This window comes from Tympanuchus pallidicinctus, unplaced genomic scaffold (genome assembly GCF_026119805.1).
Source record: "Tympanuchus pallidicinctus isolate F22 unplaced genomic scaffold, pur_lepc_1.0 scaffold17, whole genome shotgun sequence".
NCBI lineage: Eukaryota > Metazoa > Chordata > Aves > Galliformes > Phasianidae > Tympanuchus > Tympanuchus pallidicinctus.
Window position 1 is genome coordinate 13,592,662 of NW_026294690.1, and position 15,353 is coordinate 13,608,014.

General features: G+C 42.3%; 1 long non-coding RNA gene across 6 annotated transcripts in view; it reads right to left on the minus strand.

Moving 5' to 3' along the window:
• Positions 1–872: 872 nt before the first annotated feature.
• LOC128078477 (uncharacterized) overlaps positions 873–15,353 on the minus strand; it is a 67,854-nt gene continuing 53,373 nt past the window's right edge. For 5 of the 6 annotated variants that reach the window (XR_008205665.1, XR_008205669.1, XR_008205668.1 and 2 more), the window contains 3 exons: positions 12,699–12,820; positions 11,275–11,420; positions 873–2,629 (listed from right to left, as the gene is read on the minus strand). This is a non-coding gene — a long non-coding RNA (uncharacterized LOC128078477). Of the gene's footprint in view, positions 2,630–8,655; positions 9,641–11,274; positions 11,421–12,698; positions 12,821–15,353 lie in introns of those variants that run through there. The other variant, XR_008205666.1, reaches the window with a different exon arrangement.

Below are 15,353 nucleotides of genomic sequence, written 5' to 3' on the forward strand. Positions count from 1 at the left end.
TGGGAGGAAAGCAACAACAATGATGGGTACCATCTCATACCACAGCTGTTTTACAGCAATTCCACTTTACATTCCCTGGCCAGCAGAGCTCCTGAGTAATGACATAGCCAGATCACACACAAGCAGAAAAGCCTCAAATGTGAATAAATATCAGTTTTCCAGTTCTGAAAGGAATTTAATCATGCAAACCTTCTACCATATTCGAGAGAGCCAAAAAGCAGTGATAGCCCTGAACTCATCTTTGTGGTGCTTTCTCCTGCACCAAAGGAACCTGAGCTGTTGACCTGAGGGAAACCTGACTGTGGGGCACAGCTCCTGAAGACCTGGGGGGAAAACCCCTTACCAAGATCTGAGGGGAAACTTCTTTATAGAGGAGAAATCAATTACAATCCTGATACAAGAAATATTGTTTCACCTAACAGTATCCAGCATTGCAAACGCTGTCTGCTAATCACCTTATTCAAAAACACAGTGTTTCTCAGCATATAAAACATTAAATTGCAACAATGACTCACATTTGAGCTGCAAAGTTAGGCATGCATGTTTTCCAAATGTGCCAAGTAGGCAAAACACCAGCTAGCCTTGGAGTGTAGTCAGAAGAACATGCTTACACCACACGCTGAAGGAAACATGAAAGCTGAACTATTTTTTTGTGTGTGCCCTAATATTTTCTCATTTAATGTATGCTAAAATGAAAGAGTGTGTGAAAAAGCCTCAATGATTTATCCGTAGAGTGAATTTACCAACCATCTGAGAAGATGCTGGAAATCTGGAAGAGAACACAGCAAACCTTTGCTAACCTATATATTTCTTTTTCCTGTTTTAAAATGTAGACGATGCCTAAATAAATGACAAATTGAATCAGACAAGTATTAAAGTGAAACCATGGAAGATCTCCCATTTTATTGTGAAAGTCATCATAAGAGGAGATGCACAGAAATAGTTGGTGATCTGCACTGACTTAAACTTTGTGCAAGTGGTTTCCATGCAGATTAACAGTCAACACAAAGGTTGTGAGAACCCCTCTTCTCATCCACAGCATTAATCATTATCTGCAAAATTTTTGAGCTGGGCACATTAAAACTTTCCTTGCTGGATCTGTATTTTTGTTTGTGTAGGACAGCATTTACTGTATTCATTCAACTATATCACATCTGATAAACATACTTTTCCATCATTCCTTCTGGGCCCTCCTTAAAGAAACTACTGAATCAATGCCCAGACCTGTGAGCCATAAAGCACTGTGAGAAAGCTGGTGGGGAAAGGGCAGTAGGAAAAGAATTTACAGCAGCTGAAGCCTGTGGCAGATCAGTGACTGCATTACCGTGGTGTGACATAAACAGAAAAGGTATTTCCAGTCTTGGATTATATGGCAAAAGATGGGAGATTTGATTTATGAAGGGAGAATAAAAGGGTAATGCCTCCGGTTACATACAATTGCAAGGGCTTAAGTAATGAGCTCAGGTTAGAAATGCACATGAGGATCCGAACTTCCAAAGAGTTGCTTTAAAAAGAGCAGTTTGCACATTTGTTGCCATACAGTCTGCGATGGCCTGCAGAACAGCAATAGAGTCTGCCACTTCAGGCAGGTGTTAGCCAGTGGTGGATCTGCGCCCACCTGCCAGCTGCCTGTTTTGAGAGGATCTGCTCCTGTCAAACATGATGTGGTGGTGCTGCTGTTATTTATCTTGGCTTAACAAAGCCAGTTTGGGGTTTTCCTGCCTCTCCATTGCTCATCCTTGTCAGAGAATCTTCATTGGTTAGCCCAACTGATGTCTGTTAACCTGACTCAAATCCAGAGGCACCAGTGCAATCCACAGGTTTGGATAAAGAAGCCTTGCAAGGCTTCTTTACATACTGTGTACATACTTAACATACTGTGACCAGCACCATAGAAAAGATGTGGCAGGAGCCTTGTGAAGATAATATCCAGGCTTCTGGCTGCAAAAGGCTCACAGAGAAAGACCAAGGAAGAGGATGGTAGTCAAAACCTCAACTAAATTTCTGCATAAGGAGGCAGGAGCATGAAACAGGCCCATAGTAAGGTATGTAGGATCCATGCACAAAAACTCATTGGCCTGAGCCATTCAGTACTGTGAGGATCTTCACTGCTGGGATCTGGTCTGAAGCCTGCCTCTAGGCTTCAGGCTGTCAGACTCCACTTAAAAAATGTGTTTGATTCTCACTTTGTAGATGTAGCATCTGTCCCGCTCGTTCTACTGGGAGGAGAGAGGGAGTTGTGTAATTAAGTGCAAATAGGGTTCTCATGATGCAATACAGACTCATATAATACTTCCCAGGTGCCACTGTCTCAAACGACTTGGCAGGAGTTTCCCAATTGCGAGGCTCAGCTTAAGAATAGCAGCAAACTTGTGTGGTCCTGCAGAAGTGCTCCTTACGTGCGGTGCTCCGATACCGCGCTTGGGAACAGCTGTGCAAGTCCATGCGTATGGCTGGGATGGTGCTTGGAAGGGAAGTTTGGGTTTTTTCTTGTGCTTTCCTCTCCCCCTCTTCCCTTACAGCCAACTTTCACTGAAAAACCAAATTCTGTAAGTTTATTGCAGGGTGGTAGTGCTGTCAAGATGCTGCAAGCGGCTGGTTGGTGTGGTGTTCAAAAAACAGCCTAGGACTTAAAAAGACCAACAATAAAACAATTAAAAAAAAAAAAACATCCACCAAACAACAGTAGAAAAAAATCAATGCAACAACTTTATATAAGTAATCCTTACAGGAAGCAAAGTGTGCAGGAGTACAGTAAGTCGCATCCAAATACAGGATGGCGATTTAGGAGAGCTGACTGGTTTTCCAGTTGCAGACATGCAAGAAAATGGGGAGAGCACTGGCACCAGTGCTGTGAGATGAGGGATGTGGCTCCTGAGCCTGAGAGACTCTGCAAGGCCATGCTGTGATTTTCATCTCCCTCAGCACTGACATTCCCTCTCTACCGTGACCATGCTAGTTGGAATAGCCTTATTTTTCCTGCAAATTCTCTGCTGACAGATATTAGCTGCTTACCACAATCTTTGCCTTTTGGCTGGATCCCAGAAGCATTTAAACTTTTGGCAATGGAGATAGAGATAGGTGCTATTTTATTTATTTATTGTAATAAGTAAAAATATGAGCCAATATTTTTTCTCCAAAAGGAAGGTTCATCCCATCCTATCATGTTCTCACTGCTGCTGCTCCTGTCTCAGGCATGGCAGGTGGCACGATAAATGGATAATATGCTGCACAATCTGACATGGAGATATATCAATCAAAACAAGCCCTGCTTTTTTTGTTCAGCAGGAAAGTTCAATCGCTCTCCTCTGGTGGAATCAGTCAACACATAATGCTTTCAGCCCAAGATAATGTTAGACTGCAGATTTGGATCTGCTCTCTTGCTGCTTCAAGGCTATTTATATCTTTGTGCCTTGAGGGCTTACTAATTAGCAGCCTTCTTCCACACCCTTTGATATCATTAACGTAATCTCAGTGTAAGCGACTGCTCTCTGATGATATCTCTGGAGGAGTGGAGAACAGCTGGAACCATTCTATATAGCAGAGCTGGAACACTTCTCCCAGAGCAGCAGTTGAAAGACTGCAATAATTTTGCCCGTGCAAGCAAAGCCAGTAAAGCATCCTGCTTTACTCAGAATGGCTGTGGCCGATGGGCTATCACAGGATCATCAAGGTTGGAAAGGACTTTAAGATCATCTAGAAAGACTGTCATGCTATGGCAGATGTAATCTCAAATTGAGTCCAGAACTGGGAGGTACTGTGGAGGTTAGTGTGGGTTTTTCAGGCCATTGCCAACATTAACATTTAAGTGCCTTTTGATGCAATTATCATTCTTCTCTTGCCCTCCCTTACCTGCTTCTCTTATTGGTTCTTTTATAGTCAAAAGACCCATAGTGCGTTAGAGGCAAAGTAACAACAAAATCAGGAGGTGAAAATCAGGAATTTGAGACAGCAGCTGAGAGCTCAGCTGGAATTGTTCAGCATTTCCCACACTGTTCAACCCTGTGGGACCCAGATTCTCACTGAGGAGAGCTGAGGACAAACCTAACACTGCTGAAATCTCAGCTCAGGTAGTTTCTAATAATGCAGTGGATAAGGTTTATTTAAACCATAATTGCTTGCATTTTTTTCCATATTACTCGCTCTGCTGTTCCATAACATTAGTTAATTTAAAGGCCTGTCATTAACTTAGCAACTTGCCCTGCAAAGAACAAAACTGTAAATGGGAGAAAGTTTTTTCTGCGTTACAAATGTACTTCAGACCAGAGCAATACTGCTGCCTTCTGATAGCAGCTCCTCCTCAATAAATGAGCCCTTGTAGGAAAACATGTGGTTTCCAATAGCTGCTTTGATATCTGCCATTAATTCCCCACTCTTGCTTGCGTGGTCTCTTAGCAACTTCCTGCCCTTTGCTCCTTTTTATTCTTGTTCCTGTTCAAGCACTTCCTTTTGTTGCGAGTCTCTTGCTCCTCTTTAGACCGCTTTAGAGAAAGATAATAAAATCCTTGTGCAGATAGAAAGAACCAGCTACAAATGGCTGTGCGAGTGTATTTATGTTTATAGCACGAAGCAAGGGAACAGGCTGTCCTGGGTTCTGGTTTCCAACTGCAGTGTAAATCCGTCAGCAAATATGTTACAACCCTGGAGAAGGGAGCAGAAACATAACAGCAGGCACTGCAGGACTCCAGCAGTTGTGTCTTACAAGGCTCCATATCTCTTAACTCCCCAGAAGTGTGAAAGATGGAGGCTTTCACCCCAAGTTAAAAGAGCAGTCATCTTCTGCACTCTCATCCTAAAGCAGTTGTTAATACAATAATGTCAACCCTCCCAGTCACGCAGGTAGAAGCATCCATTTGGTGACTTCCCTTTGCCAAGCTTCATGCCCATTCTGTTTACTGCTCTACGACTCTGTCCCAGGATGACAATAAAATAGGGAGAACTGGCAGAGGTGGCTTTGAAGGCTGAGGGAAAAGATGTGGCAACATCTTAATTTTTTATTTCCTTTAAATGTTTTTTATGCAGAGCCATGCTAAGTACAAACCCGATGACAAGCTAAGAGCATCTTAGCAAGTCTGCCTCAGGAGTACATCCCTGTTCTGGTGGAAGGAGATGACAGCAACACGTGCAAGAAAGGCTGGCTGAACTGGAGCCTTAATGCAAGGTCTCCACATCTTAATAGACTTTGAGATAAATGGCCTTTTCTTGTCTCCCATATGGTTTTGCTTTCCATGTAACGAGGGAATCATAATTCTGGCTGAAGGAAAGGAGCTGTCCGGAGATAGAGCTGAGAGTGGAGGGAAGAGGAGGTGAAAGGAAAGGAAAATTTGAAGGGGAAGAGAGACTACGTCTGGAGAAGTCATTGTGCAGATGGAGAATAACAAGATGAGCCTGTTTGGATGCAGGAACTACCAGGCAGCCAATTAGAGGAGAGCCAGCAGTTCGGGTGCAGGGCAGTGACTCTGTCTGTGTCTCTGTAGTGCTTTGCTCAGGAGGGTTTGCATCAAACACCCTCACACTGAGGGGCAGAGAACAGTGGCTTTCCTGGTTCTCTTCTTACTCTACGCTTTTCTATTTTCTCTACTTTCTCCTAAAGTTCTGGTTTAGCCAAGAATTTAAATACTGGCTTTCTTAGAGAGAAGTACATAAATCCTGAAGTGCTCAGTGTGCGTTAGGCCAAATGCTTGCTTTAGCACTTTGCTGGTTTGGGCTCTCAGAAGAGCAGTTGAGAGGATAGAGGATCTTATTGCCACCAACAGCATTTCAAGTTTTGCTGAGGATGTCACTGGGACCATGACCTTGCTGATGCTCTTGAGAAGAGGTAGAAGCAAAGCACAAGTGGACCATGCTCCAAGGCTGTGCTTACACCACTAGCATTGTATTCATGGAGTAAGTTGGGAGCTCCAAACACCGTCTTTCACCCTAGCAATATTTTATGCTTTAACATATTATTTGTCGACGTTAAAAAGATATAAAACATATTAAAAGCCAAAGCTAATGCACTCAATGAGAGGGCAGATCCATGCTTCAAGAAGTCTTTAGTTTTATAAACCAATTTAGCCTGGGTCTATTAAGAGCTTTTCCTAGTGACAGAGTGAGAGCATTTTCTCTGCTATAATCATATCAGCCTGTATTCTGGGTTAATGGAGATGAATATTACTGCCAGATTTTGTTCTTTCCCTGCATGTAATCTAATGCCAGATGGTTCTGAAGGGGTATTAAATCTCCCATGTGCATGACCTCCCCGAGGTTTTTATCATTAGAACCTTAAAATAATTCAAGGAAAGCTTTCCCAAAGCCTGATCATAAACCTCCTAATGAGGCACTGAAGTCACAAAGAAAATCCTCTTGTTAATTCCTGTTTGGTGTTTTTCCCCCTTTATGACAAATAGGCAGGAATTCACAGCAACAGAGATGCTTTTAAACAGTTTCAGCGGAAAACACATAAAAATGAGCATTCAGGTTAACAGTTCAGGTTCCCAGCAGGGTCTGGAGCTGCAGGAACGGATCAGCCATCTCCAGCCTCCAACACAGGGCCCAGCAATGCCACCATCCCTCACTGTGAGTACAGCTCACTCAGTCAGCAAGTGGCTGCTTTATTCCTAGTGCAACATAACACCTGGTGTCAGGATGAATATGACTCTGTGTCAGATGAGCAGCTGAACTCAGACCTCATCTGTGCAATAGTACAAAGACGTACATAAGCACCACCTTTACCCTGACTTCGATTGAGCAACTGCAGTTGAGTTCCTAAGAACTTCCTTAGAGTTTTCCTAAGAGTTTTCTGCTCCTCATCTGCACGGACCAGATGGCACATTTTTAATGACTTTATGTTTGGTTTTCTATTTCATGTTTACTGCATGACACCATGCCTTATTTCCGAGATCAAGTAACAGCAAGACAGGACTGTTCAGAGCCTCATGGGCTTTCTGTACTTCTCATTAACGGGTCATCCAAAAACCAACTTAAGTATTCCTGCAGTCAAATCACATGTTGTGAGAATAGGAAGAGATGAAATATAATCAGATTAAAATAAAAAGTGTTTTCTAGTTTTAGGGTATCCAAACTGGCCAGAAATCTTATTTCTCAGAGACGTATATGTTATGCTTGTAAAACCCAAATCTTATTAATGCCTACTGGAGCTAGGAACACTCAGTGCCTTTGAAAAGCAACTCTTTTTTTTCAAAAATACTAAACGAGGCTTCAGGTAACTGAAGAAACTAAATGCAGTTCATCAGGATGCCATTCAGGTGCATGGGACCACCTTGCCTTGCCCTGAAGCTCACCTCCCAGATGCACCTCCATGCACATAGGCAGCATTTGGTCTCTACTTGGTCAGTACTTGACTTTCAAGGTCAGGCTGGATGGGGCTCCAAGCACCTGATAGGGTATTGCAGGGGAGTTGGACTAGATGAGCTTTAAGGGTCCCTTCTAATTCAAACAATTCTATGACTATCACTACGGATCAGCTCAGTGAGCAGTATATAGTTCCCTAGACCAGAGATGTTTTTGCACACATGTTATCACCTGCTCTAATCACATAGTACACGTGTGCAGACATATGAAATGTCTGCTGCCAGACACAGGTGACCTCTTGGAGGGTTAGAGCTGAACCATGAGCTCTGTACAGGTACTTAAGAAAGCACCATCTTGGTAGACAGAAGCTCAGTTCATTAAACATCTCAATGGGAGTCTATCCCAAGTTCCTCAACTTGACCCTTACCCAACCATGACTTCTCCAACCTAATTCCATCCTTACTTCATATTCATTGACCTCCAAGTGGATCTGAGGCCATCTTTCCCATTCCTTCCCTCTCACAGGTTCCTTATCAGCCTCATTAGCAGCACATGAGATACTCAGCAGCACTTCTGAGCCCTGTGCCTACTTTGAGCTCATTTTGTATGGCACCACCCATTCTTCGTTCTCCCTCTGCCTTGCTCACACATCTCCATTGAGGGCAACCTGATAGCAGCCTGCCAGATCCAAGGCATCATCCTACCTGGATTTGTAGGGATGACTCTTGGCAAAGGCTTTAGGGCCAAAACCTTCTCTGAGAGTGGAAAAGATCAGAGCAGGCAAGGCCAGCAGCAGAATGGCATCACTGCTCTGGGTCTCTCTCTACTCCAGTGGCAGCAGCACAGGAAAGGCAAAACTGGGTATGGAAGAAACGGATGACAACACACAGAGCTTCTCACCCTGCAGCCTGTGACATCCTACCCTGCGTGCAGTCTTTTACAGCCATGCACGAGTTGTTAGCTATCCCGTGCCAAAAATAGACAGATAAACAAATAAATAAATAGATAGTCAATTTCTGTCTGCTGCCCTTCAAATGAAGTGAGGAGCAGTGCTGCCACCAGCCCTGGCTGGGAGGGTCCTGCTGGGTTGGGAGGACTGGGGCTTGGGCAGGGCCAAGGGCTGCAATTCCCAGAGGACCGCGGGTATTTCTGGCACACAGTGGGGCCCAGCAGCTCTTGGACGAGGAATGATTTTACTAAAAAAGGAACTTGGAGAGCATTGTGGTCCCGCTCTGCCTACATCAGGAGGGACATGGAGGCAGATGCCTGGCTGCATCCCCCTGCACTGCACAGAGCCCGGCACTCAGCAGCTAACTTCTACATGGAAACTATTAGCAAATAATAACACTTCCCTTTATAGCTGCTTTCATTTTCTTTCTTTTTTCTTTTTCTTGTTTTGTTTGGTCTTTCTTTTTTTTTTTTCCCTCTTTAATACGTGGGTTTATTTTGTGTCACTGAGCAAGGACTGAGAAACTTTTAGATTGCAATAATCTGAATTCCGTAAATAACAAAGTGACAAAGGTCTGTGATGAAACACAGAGTGCACACAAAAATAAGTACTCAGTGTTCCTTAAGAGATCGTTGAGATAGCCATGACATAACTGAGTACCTGGTTGCATCCACTTAAATCAGCTAATATGTTCCCAGAGCAGATCCATCTACCTTAGGAAAAGCAGCAGCAGTAAAGCCCTTACCAGTAGGAGAAATTAATGCATTCCACTCTGACAGAAATAAATTATTATGAATCAGTCTAAAAATATGTTTGTCCCGTGTGGGAGTACACACTCTTCTATTCATCAAGTGGCTTTCAAATAATGATTAAACATCTTAAGACAGAAGACAATTTTGCTCACGCAAAATAAACACTGCTAAAAGTTATGCGACAAACTTTTTTCTTTTTTTTTTTTAATTTTAAAACATCTGCAGCATTCTGACCAAGAGTAGTTCCCCACAAGTGAGACAGACAGAATGTCTGCTGGGAAGGATGTGCAGAGGACTTTGATAACTGCAGTGTAATTTTTTTTTTTCTAAATAACTTCTACTGAATTAAATTTATATTTGGTAATAATCTTCTAGTCACACCTGCGGTCTCAGTGGCATCTCAAATGGAGACAGATCAGATTTAAAGGCTGAAAGTCACTTTTGTGACGTTTTGGGGAACAGTGCATGAGTAGGATGATGGGTTTTTTTGGTTTGGTGGGACAAGTTCTTGCAGGTATAAACTGATCTGTTAACGGAGGTGCTGGCTCTCCCGCACCACTAGTTTCTGGCACTTGATTTTCCAGGTGTCTCTGGGCAGTCCCTGCAGACTCATCCTGGTGGCAATGCTCTGGTAGAAGGTTCCTGGCTAAGGGAATGTGCAAGAACAAGAAGTTAGGCAAAATAAAAGGGCTTAACCATTAATAGTAATAATAATGAGATTATTAAACAAAGTTCACGTCTAAAGAAAATTTATCCTGTGAAACATTCCCAAAACTTTGCTCCACATTTACAGCTCAATGCATCTGGTGGAAGAGGAATGAGAAACCCCTTCCCATCTGCTCTGCAGAGCAGGTGCAGCACAGAGCAGGCAGATACTGCCCAGTACTTAACCAGCAGATCTGGTGGTGCTGCTGAGGCTGATTCCACAGATACCTTTATTTGGAAGAGTGAGAGACGGGCCTCTTAGCTGCAGCATTTCCAGCAGTCCTCCTTTTCTTCAGCAGCACAATCATAATTTAAGGCTTAGCACTCATCCAACCCAAGCAGCGCTGAGAGGCGGTGCTTCCACTGATGCTTTTTCCATTACAAAATAGCATTCTATCCAAACATACTTTATTTGACACCAATAAATCAGGGCAGCTCCTTCAATCAGATCTGAGGCTGAACGAGGCTAAAGTTGTTTGTTTGTTTTTTTTTTTTTTTTAATAAAAAAAAAAGCTTATAAAATTTGGTGAGTTTTCAAAGAAAACTTTTTCTGTTGTTGTTGAAGTGGCACAGCCCAGCACTCCCTGTTCCTGGCAGCAGCTCAGAAGGGCTCTGAGAAATGCATGTCTTGTGGCAGCTCTGACCCAAATGAAATCAAGAAACCTTGGCTATCTCACTTGAGATAGATTTTTGTGGGTTTTCCAGTTTAAACAGGTGGAGATAAGCTAAGATAAGTGTCTGAGAGAGATCTGCAACATATGGAAGGTTCATCTCTAACAGAAATGTCTCTATTTTTGTGGTCTTCTCCTTCTTTTGAGATATGCCTACAGACACTTGATTAACGGCGGAGAGAGTTATGTAAATTAATGACTGGTTAAAATAGGTATAGTAGAGAGGAGCTTTCATTCTCAGCTCCAGTGAATGCCTTCCAAAGGAGAGATTATTTTAATTGGCCAGCCAGTGCTTCAGGGTGGGTTTGAAATGACAGGAAGATCTTCAAAACCTCAGCTCTTCTGATGCTTTTCCCAGGGAACAAGGACAAAAGGAAACAACACACTTGTTCTGTTAGTTAGGTATTCTAAATGTGCTGCTTCAGATCAGATCAGAACTTTTCCTACCATGCTCGCTATGCCAAAAAGAGAAACAGACAGCTTTATTTGCAGAACTGCTTTCACAAGTTGTACCACAGTTTATTTTATGATTTCAATACCTTCTGTATTTCTTTTACTCCATTTCTTCATTACTAATTCAACATTACCAAGTGTTGCTAAGTAACATCCTATGATGTTAGATGCCATAAGTAGGCATCTATAATTTTCCTACATGACTGCACTATAACTGAACATTAATACTTTGCAAGGCAGTAACTACCAGCAATAGCCAATGTCTTACTTTAAGGGGTACCATGGTACATTCTCATTACAGCAGTATATGCCTCCAAATAGCACCCATCACCAGGGTAATTCAACATTCACCTCCTGGAGCTTGATGTCATAGAAGGTCCAACACCAGAGGAATGCACTTATCTGAGGAAAAGGCTGAAAAAGACATAGACCAAGACGTATTTTAGCTTACCTCCTGCCTGGAATGATTTGCTGGTGTCAACCAGCATGGACAGAGTGAAAATCCATGTTTCAGAAGACAGGCAATGATGGCACTGCGGTGATGTGAAGCAAGATGCTAGGACCTGGGTTCCAACTCACACTGAGTTCAGGAGTTTTCTGCCCGCATAAAATTTCAGAAGTCAGACATATAATTAATTACTGGGGAAAAACATCATTTTTCACCCTTTTCATTCCGTGGTGAAAGAAACTAAAGGCAAAAAGAAAAAACAAAACAAAACAAAACAAAAAAAAAAAAAAAAAAAACCCTCTAATAATTTCAAAATGTGTTTTCTCATCAATCTCCATTTGGTGTAACCAGGCTTGCAGGAAGTTCTAAAGCTGCGGTGGGACAGAGGAGGGCTTTGGGGACACTGGGCATTTCAGAAACATAGATTGTGCCAGGTGGTGTCTGCCTGTCTCAACCTTAATGATACTTCACAGTAAAACTTACTCTGAAGTGGAGACGGAATGCGTGCGTGAGAACCTGTGTTCATACATGCACACATCTAGGCTGTACACACGTGTGCTGCTGCATACATGTTCACACATGCACAACCATATCTAATTATACAAAATCTGAATTTCATGTGTAGTACTTCCCCCCTTTTCTTGGTTGAAGGTCTACCATTGACATGTTTCATGACGTAATTCTTGTTTATTCCTTCTCAAGGAACTGATTGCTTTGCCATGTTCAATGAAGTAATGAAACATTGAATAAATCTTTCTAGTGCATGATACTAAACCAATGTTTTATCTTATCCTCACCGTGTACTCTGGTTTCTTTAAATGCATCTTTGCAGCAACCAAACGAGCCATAAATTAGTCATGATGATATTACAGCTGAATTTAATTTAAAGTCTCTCAGCAAGTTGTTAAGGGTTTCTTGCCTAGGTCACTCCTAAGGAAATTTGAAAACTCTGGTATGATTTATGAATATTGCTATATTACTAGAGTATAAAGGGCTATGGGGAATACAAACACATAAACCTCTGTTTAATTCAGCTCCAATAAAAATTTCATTTCTTATAGCAAAATAAACATGTAAATCAATGTTTAATGATTCTGTTGTTTTATTATGTAACTTATTATTTGCCTTTAAACATCCAAGCCAAATAAAATCTGGGACCCTGCTCATTTCTGCTGAAACATAATTAGTTAACAATTAGATCTGCAGAGGTTGCTTCCTTCAGTGGAAATAATAACACAAAATAAGAGAAGACAACCCAAGAAAAAAAGGCCTGGCTTCTCCTTCCCCCCATGTATAAACACATTAACTCTGTTATTAGCCAATTCCTCAATGTAAGCATCTTTTTTCTTTTTCCCCTTGGAATTTACTTAGCTGTCTGGGGGATAATTACTTACCTAAAATTATCATACATTCAGAGGTGCTTTTACCTTGAGACTTCTGCAAGTTCTGTGGACATACAACTTCTTTTGCTCTTCTCATCACGCAGATTCTCCTTGTTTAGGGGAAATAGTCCCATTGGTATTAATCTCCTTCATGGGACAGCAACTGGCTGCAGATAACAACAGGAGGGAAAGGTTAACTTCTGGGTAAAGAACTTGAAGATTTAGTCATTTTTTGTCAGACTTCAGGAGATACCTAATGATAATTTCTTCTGAAAGAAGCCGAAGTCACAAAACAGCTCATCACACATTTAGACTCATTTTGATCACCTGTTGATGTTCTAGATCTCCTTTAAAGAAGTAAGGACTGTGGGACTTCCACAGGCAGTAACACGGGGATGTTTTTCATCACTTACCCATTGCCATCCATAAGCACAAGGATCTGCTGCCTTTTGCAGTACTGTGCCATCTCAGTGTCCCTTGCCCTGGTGAGTGTGTAACTTCCTAAGCCAGCATCTTTTCTAACTTACCATAGGGACACATGCTAGTTCTCTGAATTGTTACACACAGTCCTTGGTCACTGGGATACAATAATTCCCCAAGATAAACCAGGTTTTCTCTTGTCAGTGTTGCTTGATCTTAGATGAGCCACTTAATCTGTTTCTCTCCCTATTTCACTGCCTATTTAAGTTGGATAATATTGGCACGACTAACCTGCTGAAGAAGGTGACTGTCTGCACAAATAGCTGATGTAAGTTTAATATTTCTCAAGTACCAAACTGCTGAAAAATGCTGTCAGTCCAAAGTGTACACTGCTGTAATTACAGTATACAATGGAAATTGGGCAGCTAGGCAAATCTCCTTTTGCCAGCCTTTTTCTCTCCTACTCAACTTTGCATGTACATGTTCAATGGAAAAGAAATTTGAAAATTAAAGTGCCCTTGAAATTAGATCAGAAATTTTCAACCAATGGAGGATGTCTATTAAAACACATCTATCAACATCGACTTGGCTGTTTCTTCTAGCTGACTCTGATCCTGTTGCTTCATGTGCCAAAATCCTCTATTCATACTGGTAAAGAAAGAAGAGAACATTTAGAGGAAAGGATCATGGTAGGTCAGGGGTCACCCCATCTATTCTCAGAGGCTCTAACACCTTGCTTTGCAATCTGCTTGTCAGTGAATTCAGACATCATTATCCCATTCGGTTGGAAATTCCCAGCAAAATAGTGCTTGCCCCATATTTCTTCCATCCTGAGAATAACAATCTAATTTTCTGAGGTTAGTATTACGTGCCTCAGGTGAAAGCCTTGTACAAAACTTAATGCAATATATTCTGTTTCCTCTGCTGGAGGAGCAAGAAAGAAAAATTCAGAAGGGTTGAAGCTTTAGTGTGAACAAGACTGCACTCCCACTAAATGCACACTGTCTTGAATCCCTTCCCTCCCTCTCCTGGGTCTTCAGTTGTAGCTTTCTTCCATTTGGGAAATGCCTGGCACATTTTGGGCACCACCAGAAATGAAATCAACCTTTCTACCTTTCTGCCACAGCCAGTTCAAGGCATTTTGGAAAAATAACCTGCTTTCACTTTGGGCAGAAATGGAACAGGGGACAAAGAGGGACTTTTCATTTCTCCAGCGCCATGTTCCCATAGGAATTATTAGGATTTCTCATCCACCTAAATGATTCACAGTGGAGCCATACCACATTATGTCAGTCAAGTGTTTCATTGCCCACCAGGTTTGTACATCTTCAAGTAGAATAAAGCATAATTCAAAGAATAATTTGATTGCGTGCTATTTTGTTACAAAAATGAAAAAACTTGGGCTATTCTCCTCTGGTAAAATGGCCAAGACAAGAAAAAGCAAACAAAACAATAGCCTGGAGATAAAAAGCCCCAAAGTCCCAGAAAATGTCAACTCCAAGAAATGTGGTGGGTGTAAAAACCACAAATTAAGCTTTACATTCATATACAGCATCAACGTTTGTTTCAAACAATGCTCAATGGTGAGAGCTGGGAACCCTGTGAGTGCTGCCTCCCACTGCAGACATGCCTCCCATTCCTTGCTCTGCGTGTCCCACGGCTGCTCCTTCCCACAGATCCTTCCCATGGACAGCCCTGCGCAGCCACCATCTGTTCTGCACTGCGCCGGGAGCAGTTCTGCTTCCTCCTTGCAACACTCTTTCCAGTAGGATGGAAGTGGGGTTGCTCCAATAGCTGGGGTAATACCTCATGGCACTGTGCAGACAGGGACCAGAACAGGTCACTGGATATGGATCTACCTCTTACTCTGCATAAGTTTTTGGGGAGCTGTGGAATTCATGGACCTTCTGTGGATCTAACAGAGTATTGAAGGTGACTCATGACTTTAGCCTAGAGTACACAGCATTCATCCAGCACAAAAATCAAGACAGTAATTATTCCTGATTTCCCAGAATAAGTCAAGAGAGGAAGGAAAATTTCAGCTACATTACTAATACTTGCAAAATAGTATCATTGAATCATACAATGGCCTAGGTTGAAAAGGCTCATCTACTTTCAACCCCCTGCTGTGTGCAGGTCACCAACCAGCAGACCAGGCTGCCCAGAGCCACATCCAGCCTGGCCTTGAATGCCTCCAGGGATGGGGCATCCACAGCCTCCTTGGGCAACCTGTTCCAGTGTGTCACCAGCCTCTGTGTGAAGAACTTCCTCCTAATATCT